Raw genomic sequence first — 7,460 nt, 5'->3', positions numbered from 1 at the left:
TTTTTTACCCCTTTCAGAACGCGCTCCTCGCGCCACAAAGCCGCCTCTAGACGCGTGACCAATGAGCAGCGAGCTAAAACATATCGCAAATGTCAAAAATAATATAACGGGGTTAATATATATCGCGCACATGCGATATGTTTGTCACGACCCGCAAAAAATAATTAAAAAGGGAATGCAACACGAGGACTTCCCAGGAGGTCACCCATCCTAGTACTACTCTCGCCCAAGCACGCTTAACTACGGAGTTTTGATGGGATCCGGTGCTTTATTGCTGGTATGATCGCATCCTACATGTTACCCCCGCCTTCGTCCCTTATGCTTGCCACTCCCAGGTCCACTACAAAGATTATTGTCATTCTTACTACGATTACAACCGTTGCCTAATAATGGATAATGCCCTATATATACTACTTACTCCCTCCCCTCAAACACGGGGACGAGTTTACCACGGTTTCCACCCCTCCCTCCATACCGCAGCAACACGTATTTTTTTACCCCTTTCAGAACGCGCTCCTCGCGCCACAAAGCCGCCTCTAGACGCGTGACCAATGAGCAGCGAGCTAAAACATATCGCAAATGTCAAAAATAATATAACGGGATTGATATATATCGCGCACATGTGATATGTTTGTCATGAGGCGCAAAAAATAATTATAAAGGGAATGCAACACGAGGACTTCCCAGGAGGTCACCCATCCTAGTACTACTCTCGCCCAAGCACGCTTAACTACGGAGTTTTGATGGGATCCGGTGCTTTAGTGCTGTTATGATCGCATCCTACATGTTACCCCCGCCTTCGTCCCTTATGCTTGCCACTCCCAGGTCCACTACAAAGATTATTGTCATTCTTACTACGATTACAACCGTTGCCTAATAATGGATAATGCCCTATATATACTACTTACTCCCTCCCCTCAAACACGGGGACGAGTTTACCACGGTTTCCACCCCTCCCTCCATACCGCAGCAACACGTATTTTTTTACCCCTTTCAGAACGCGGTCCTCGCGCCACAAAGCCGCCTCTAGACGCGTGACCAATGAGCAGCGAGCTAAAACATATCGCAAATGTCAAAAATAATATAACGGGATTGATATATATCGCGCACATGTGATATGTTTGTCATGAGGCGCAAAAAATAATTATAAAGGGAATGCAACACGAGGACTTCCCAGGAGGTCACCCATCCTAGTACTACTCTCGCCCAAGCACGCTTAACTTCGGAGTTCTGATGGGATCCGGTGCTTTAGTGCTGGTATGATCGCATCCGACATGTTACCCCCGCCTTCGTCCCTTATGCTTGCTACTCCCAGGTCCACTGCAAAGATGATTGTCATTCTTACTACCATTACAACCGTTGCCTAATAATGGATAATGCCCTATATATACTACTTACTCCCCCCCCTCAAACACGGAGACGAGTTTACCACGGTTTCCACCCCTCCCTCTATACCGCAGCAACACGTATTTTTTTACCCCTTTCAGAACGCGCTCCTCGCGCCACAAAGCCGGCTCTAGACGCGTGACCAATGAGCAGCGAGCTAAAACATATCGCAAATGTCAAAAATAATATAACGGGGTTAATATATATTGCGCACATGCGATATGTTTGTCACGACGCGCAAAAAATAATTAAAAAGGGAATGCAACACGAGGACTTCCCAGGAGGTCACCCATCCTAGTACTACTCTCGCCCAAGCACGCTTAACTACGGAGTTCTGATGGGATTCGGTGCTTTAGTGCTGGTATGATCGCATCCTACATGTTACCCCCGCCTTCGTCCCTTATGCTTGCCACTCCCAGGTCCACTGCAAAGATGATTGTCATTCTTACTACCATTACAACCGTTGCCTAATAATGAATAATGCCCTATATATACAAATTACTCCCCCCCCCTCAAACACGGAGACGAGTTTACCACGGTTTCCACCCCACCCTCTATACCGCAGCAACACGTATTTTTTACCCCTTTCAGAACGCGCTCCTCGCGCCACAAAGCCGCCTCTAGACGCGTGCCAATGAACAGCGAGCTAAAACATATCGCAAATGTCAAAAATAATATAACGGGGTTAATATATATCGCGCACATGCGATATGTTTGTCACGAGGCACAAAAAATAATTAAAAAGGGAATGCAACACGAGGACTTCCCAGGAGGTCACCCATCCTTGTACTACTCTCGCCCAAGCACGCTTAACTTCGGAGTTCTGATGGGATCCGGTGCTTTAGTGCTGGTATGATTGCTTCCGACATTTTACCCCCGCCTTCGTCCCTTATGCTTGCCACTCCCAGGTCCACTTCAAAGATGATTGTCATTCTTACTACCATTACAACCGTTGCCTAATAATGGATAATGCCCTATATATACTACTTACTCCCCCCCTCAAACACGGAGACGAGTTTACCACGGTTTCCACCCCTCCCTCTATACCGCAGAAACACGTATTTTTTACCCCTTTCAGAACGCGCTCCTCGCGCCACAAAGCCGCCTCTAGACGCGTGACCAATGAGCAGCGAGCTAAAACATATCGCAAGTGTCAAAAATAATATAACGGGGTTAATATATATCGCGCACATGCGATATGTTTGTCACGAGGCGCAAAAAAGAATTAAAAAGGGAATGCAACAGGAGGATTTTCCAGGAGGTCACCCATCCTAGTACTACTCTCACCCAAGCACGCTTAACTTCGGAGTTCTGATGGGATCCGGTGCTTTAGTGCTGGTATGATCGCATCCGACATGTTACCCCCGCCTTCGTCCCTTATGCTTGCCACTCCCAGGTCCACTGCAAAGATGATTGTCATTCTTACTACCATTACAACCGTTGCCTAATAATGGATAATGCCCTATATATACTACTTACTCCCCCCCCCTCAAACACGGAGACGAGTTTACCACGGTTTCCACCCCTCCCTCTATACCGCAGCAACACGTATTTTTTACCCCTTTCAGAACGCGCTCCTCGCGCCACAAAGCCGCCTCTAGACGCGTGACCAATGAGCAGCGAGCTAAAACATATCGCAAATGTCAAAAATAATATAACGGGGTTAATATATATCGCGCACATGCGATATGTTTGTCACGAGGCGCAAAAAATAATTAAAAAGGGAATGCAACACGAGGACTTCCCAGGAGGTCACCCATCCTAGTACTACTCTCGCCCAAGCATGCTTAACTTCGAAGTTCTGATGGGATCCGGTGCTTTAGTGTTGGTATGATCGCATCCAACATGTTAGCCCCGCCTTCGTCCCTTATGCTTGCCACTCCCAGGTCCACTGCAAAGATGATTGTCAGTCTTACTACCATTACAACCGTTGCCTAATAATGGATAATGCCCTATATACACTACTTACTCCACCCCCCCCCTCAAACACGGAGACGAGTTTACCACGGTTTGCACCCCTCCCTCTATACCGCAGCAACACGTATTTTTTTACCCCTTTCAGAACGCGCTACTTGCGCCACAAAGCCGCCTCTAGACGCATGACCAATGAGCAACGAGCTAAAACATATCGCAAATGTCAAAAATAATATAACGGGGTTAATATATATCGCGCACATGCGATATGTTTGTCACGAGGCGCAAAAAATAATTAAAAAGGGAATGCAACACGAGGTCACCCATCCTAGTACTACTCTCACCCAAGCACGCTTAACTTCGGAGTTCTGATGGGATCCGGTGCTTTAGTGCTGCTATGATCGCATCCCACATGTTACGCCCGCCTTCGTCCCTTATGCTTGCCACTCCCAGGTCCACTTCAAAGATGATTGTCATTCTTACTACCATTACAACCGTTGCCTAATAATGGATAATGCCCTATATATACTACTTACTCCCCCCCCTCAAACACGGAGACGAGTTTACCACGGTTTCCACCCCTCCCTCTATACCGCAGCAACACGTATTTTTTACCCCTTTCAGAACGCGCTCCTCGCGCCACAAAGCCGCCTCTAGACGCGTGACCAATGAGCTGCGAGCTAAAACATATCGCAAATGTCAAAAATAATATAATGGGGTTCATATATATCGCGCACATGCGATATGTTTGTCACGAGCCGCAAAAAATAATTAAAAAGGGAATGCAACACGAGGACTTCCCAGGAGGTCACCCATCCTAGTGCTACTCTCGCCCAAGCACGCTTAACTACGGAGTTCTGATGGGATCCGGTGCTTTAGTGCTGGTATGATCGCATCCGACATGTTACCCCCGCCTTCGTCCCTTATGCTTGCCACTTCCAGGTCAACTTCAAAGATGATTGTCATTCTTACTACCATTACAACCGTTGCCTAATAATGGATAATGCCCTATATATACTACTTACTCCCCCCCCCTCAAACACGGAGACGAGTTTACCACGGTTTCCACCCCACCCTCTATACCGCAGCAACACGTATTTTTTTACCCCTTTCAGAACGCGCTCCTCGCGCCACAAAGCCGCCTCTAGACGCGTGGCAATGAACAGCGAGCTAAAACATATCGCAAATGTCAAAAATAATATAACGGGGTTAATATATATCGCGCACATGCGATATGTTTGTCACGAGGCGCAAAAAATAATTAAAAAGGGAATGCAACAAGAGGACTTCCCAGGAGGTCACCCATCCTAGTACTACTCTCGCCCAAGCACGCTTAACTTCGGAGTTCTGATGGGATCCGGTGCTTTAGTGCTGGTATGATCGCATCCGACATTTTACCCCCGCCTTCGTCCCTTATGCTTGCCACTCCCAGATCCACTTCAAAGATGATTGTCATTCTTACTACCATTACAACCGTTGCCTAATAATGGATAATGCCCTATATATACTACTTACTCCCCCCCCCTCAAACACGGAGACGAGTTTACCACGGTTTCCACCCCTCCCTCTATACCGCAGCAACACGTATTTTTTTACCCCTTTCAGAACGCGCTCCTCGCGCCACAAAGCCGCCTCTAGACGCGTGACCAATGAGCAGCGAGCTAAAACATATCGCAAATGTCAAAAATAATATAACGGGGTTAATATATATCGCGCACATGCGATATGTTTGTCACGACGCGCAAAAAATAATTAAAAAGGAATGCAACACGAGGACTTCCCAGGAGGTCACCCATCCTAGTACTACTCTCGCCCAAGCACGCTTAACTACGGAGTTCTGATGGGATCCGGTGCTTTAGTGCTGGTATGATCGCATCCTACATGTTAGCCCCGCCTTCGTCCCTTATGCTTGCCACTCCCAGGTCCACTTCAAAGATGATTGTCATTCTTACTACCATTACAACCGTTGCCTAATAATGGATAATGCCCTATATATACTACTTACTCCCCCCCCCCTCAAACACGGAGACGAGTTTACCACGGTTTCCACCCCTCCCTCTATACTGCAGCAACACGTATTTTTTTACCCCTTTCAGAACGCGCTCCTCGCGCCACAAAGCCGCCTCTAGACGCGTGACCAATGAGCAGCGAGCTAAAACATATCGCAAATGTCAAAAATAATATAACGGGGTTAATATATATCGCGCACATGCGATATGTTTGTCACGACGCGCAAAAAATAATTAAAAAGGGAATGCAACACGAGGACTTCCCAGGAGGTCACCCATCCTAGTACTACTCTCGCCCAAGCATGCTTAACTTCGGAGTTCTAATGGGATCCGGTGCTTTAGTGCTGGTATGATCGCATCCAACATGTTAGCCCCGCCTTCGTCCCTTGTGCTTGCCACTCCCAGGTCCACTGCAAAGATGATTGTCAGTCTTACTACCATTACAACCGTTGCCTAATAATGGATAATGCCCTATATACACTACTTACTCCCCCCCCCTCAAACACGGAGACGAGTTTACCACGGTTTGCACCCCTCCCTCTATACCGCAGCAACACGTATTTTTTTACCCCTTTCAGAACGCGCTCCTCGCGCCACAAAGCCGCCTCTAGACGCATGACCAATGAGCAGCGAGCTAAAACATATATCGCAAATGTCAAAAATAATATAACGGGGTTAATATATATCGCGCACATGCGATATGTTTGTCACGAGGCGCAAAAAATAATTAAAAAGGGAATGCAACACGAGGTCACCCATCCTAGTACTACTCTCACCCAAGCACGCTTAACTTCGGAGTTCTGATGGGATCCGGTGCTTTAGTGCTGCTATGATCGCATCCCACATGTTACCCCCGCCTTCGTCCCTTATGCTTGCCACTCCCAGGTCCACTGCAAAGATGATTGTCATTCTTACTACCATTACAACCGTTGCCTAATAATGGATAATGCCCTATATATACTACTTACTCCCCCCCCCTCAAACAGGGAGACGAGTTTACCACGGTTTCCACCCCTCCCTCTATACCGCAGCAACACGTATTTTTTACCCCTTTCAGAACGCGCTCCTCGCGCCACAAAGCCGCCTCTAGACGCGTGACCAATGAGCTGCGAGCTAAAACATATCGCAAATGTCAAAAATAATATAATGGGGTTAATATATATCGCGCACATGCAATATGTTTGTCACGAGCCGCAAAAAATAATTAAAAAGGGAATGCAACACGAGGACTTCCCAGGAGGTCACCCATCCTAGTGCTACTCTCGCCCAAGCAGGCTTAACTACGGAGTTCTGATGGGATCCGGTGCTTTAGTGCTGGTATGATCGCATCCGACATGTTACCCCCGCCTTCGTCCCTTATGCTTGCCACTCCCAGGTCCACTGCAAAGATGATTGTCATTCTTACTACCATTACAACCGTTGCCTAATAATGGATAATGCCCTATATATACTACTTACTCCCCCCCCCTCAAACACGGAGACGAGTTTACCACGGTTTCCACCCCACCCTCTATACCGCAGCAACACGTATTTTTTTACCCCTTTCAGAACGCGCTCCTCGCGCCACAAAGCCGCCTCTAGACGCGTGGCAATGAACAACGAGCTAAAACATATCGCAAATGTCAAAAATAATATAACGGGGTTAATATATATCGCGCACATGCGATATGTTTGTCACGAGGCGCAAAAAATAATTAAAAAGGGAATGCAACATGAGGACTTCCCAAGAGGTTACCCATCCTAGTACTACTCTCGCCCAAGCACGCTTAACTTCGGAGTTCTGATGGGATCCGGTGCTTTAGTGCTGGTATGATCGCATCCGACATTTTACCCCCGCCTTCATCCCTTATGCTTGCCACTCCCAGGTCCACTTCAAAGATGATTGTCATTCTTACTACCATTACAACCGTTGCCTAATAATGGATAATGCCCTATATATACTACTTACTCCCCCCCCCCCTCAAACACGGAGACGAGTTTACCACGGTTTCCACCCCTCCCTCTATACCGCAGCAACACGTATTTTTTTACCCCTTTCAGAACGCGCTCCTCGCGCCGCAAAGCCGCCTCTAGACGCGTGACCAATGAGCAGCGAGCTAAAACATATCGCAAATGTCAAAAATAATATAACGGGGTTAATGTATATCGCGC

General features: G+C 47.3%; 13 non-coding genes and 2 pseudogenes across 13 annotated transcripts; all 15 read right to left on the bottom strand.

The window, feature by feature from the left end:
• Positions 1 to 172: 172 nt before the first annotated feature.
• LOC123173546 (5S ribosomal RNA) lies at positions 173 to 291 on the bottom strand. Its single transcript, XR_006486314.1, has one exon. It is a non-coding gene; the product is annotated as a 5S ribosomal RNA (ribosomal RNA).
• A 371-nt stretch (positions 292 to 662) lies between these two features.
• LOC123173557 (5S ribosomal RNA) lies at positions 663 to 781 on the bottom strand. Its single transcript, XR_006486325.1, has one exon. It is a non-coding gene; the product is annotated as a 5S ribosomal RNA (ribosomal RNA).
• A 371-nt stretch (positions 782 to 1,152) lies between these two features.
• Positions 1,153 to 1,271, bottom strand: LOC123173648 (5S ribosomal RNA). Its single transcript, XR_006486397.1, has one exon. It is a non-coding gene; the product is annotated as a 5S ribosomal RNA (ribosomal RNA).
• Positions 1,272 to 1,642: 371 nt separating this feature from the next.
• On the bottom strand, positions 1,643 to 1,761 carry LOC123173486 (5S ribosomal RNA). The gene has a single exon (XR_006486258.1). It is a non-coding gene; the product is annotated as a 5S ribosomal RNA (ribosomal RNA).
• A 370-nt stretch (positions 1,762 to 2,131) lies between these two features.
• Positions 2,132 to 2,250, bottom strand: LOC123173475 (5S ribosomal RNA). Its single transcript, XR_006486248.1, has one exon. It is a non-coding gene; the product is annotated as a 5S ribosomal RNA (ribosomal RNA).
• A 369-nt stretch (positions 2,251 to 2,619) lies between these two features.
• LOC123173527 (5S ribosomal RNA) lies at positions 2,620 to 2,738 on the bottom strand. Its single transcript, XR_006486297.1, has one exon. It is a non-coding gene; the product is annotated as a 5S ribosomal RNA (ribosomal RNA).
• A 371-nt stretch (positions 2,739 to 3,109) lies between these two features.
• LOC123173553 (5S ribosomal RNA) lies at positions 3,110 to 3,228 on the bottom strand. The gene has a single exon (XR_006486321.1). It is a non-coding gene; the product is annotated as a 5S ribosomal RNA (ribosomal RNA).
• Positions 3,229 to 3,603: 375 nt separating this feature from the next.
• LOC123173632 (uncharacterized) lies at positions 3,604 to 3,709 on the bottom strand (annotated as a pseudogene).
• A 370-nt stretch (positions 3,710 to 4,079) lies between these two features.
• LOC123173501 (5S ribosomal RNA) lies at positions 4,080 to 4,198 on the bottom strand. Its single transcript, XR_006486272.1, has one exon. It is a non-coding gene; the product is annotated as a 5S ribosomal RNA (ribosomal RNA).
• A 371-nt stretch (positions 4,199 to 4,569) lies between these two features.
• Positions 4,570 to 4,688, bottom strand: LOC123173464 (5S ribosomal RNA). Its single transcript, XR_006486238.1, has one exon. It is a non-coding gene; the product is annotated as a 5S ribosomal RNA (ribosomal RNA).
• Positions 4,689 to 5,059: 371 nt separating this feature from the next.
• LOC123173473 (5S ribosomal RNA) lies at positions 5,060 to 5,178 on the bottom strand. The gene has a single exon (XR_006486246.1). It is a non-coding gene; the product is annotated as a 5S ribosomal RNA (ribosomal RNA).
• Positions 5,179 to 5,551: 373 nt separating this feature from the next.
• On the bottom strand, positions 5,552 to 5,670 carry LOC123173457 (5S ribosomal RNA). Its single transcript, XR_006486231.1, has one exon. It is a non-coding gene; the product is annotated as a 5S ribosomal RNA (ribosomal RNA).
• Positions 5,671 to 6,044: 374 nt separating this feature from the next.
• LOC123173631 (uncharacterized) lies at positions 6,045 to 6,150 on the bottom strand (annotated as a pseudogene).
• A 371-nt stretch (positions 6,151 to 6,521) lies between these two features.
• LOC123173569 (5S ribosomal RNA) lies at positions 6,522 to 6,640 on the bottom strand. The gene has a single exon (XR_006486336.1). It is a non-coding gene; the product is annotated as a 5S ribosomal RNA (ribosomal RNA).
• A 371-nt stretch (positions 6,641 to 7,011) lies between these two features.
• On the bottom strand, positions 7,012 to 7,130 carry LOC123173495 (5S ribosomal RNA). Its single transcript, XR_006486267.1, has one exon. It is a non-coding gene; the product is annotated as a 5S ribosomal RNA (ribosomal RNA).
• Positions 7,131 to 7,460: the final 330 nt, after the last annotated feature.

This window comes from Triticum aestivum, unplaced genomic scaffold, assembly GCF_018294505.1.
Source record: "Triticum aestivum cultivar Chinese Spring unplaced genomic scaffold, IWGSC CS RefSeq v2.1 scaffold140664, whole genome shotgun sequence".
NCBI lineage: Eukaryota > Viridiplantae > Streptophyta > Magnoliopsida > Poales > Poaceae > Triticum > Triticum aestivum.
Note: the sequence above shows the minus strand (reverse complement) of the source record. Positions and strands in the feature narration are given on the sequence as shown.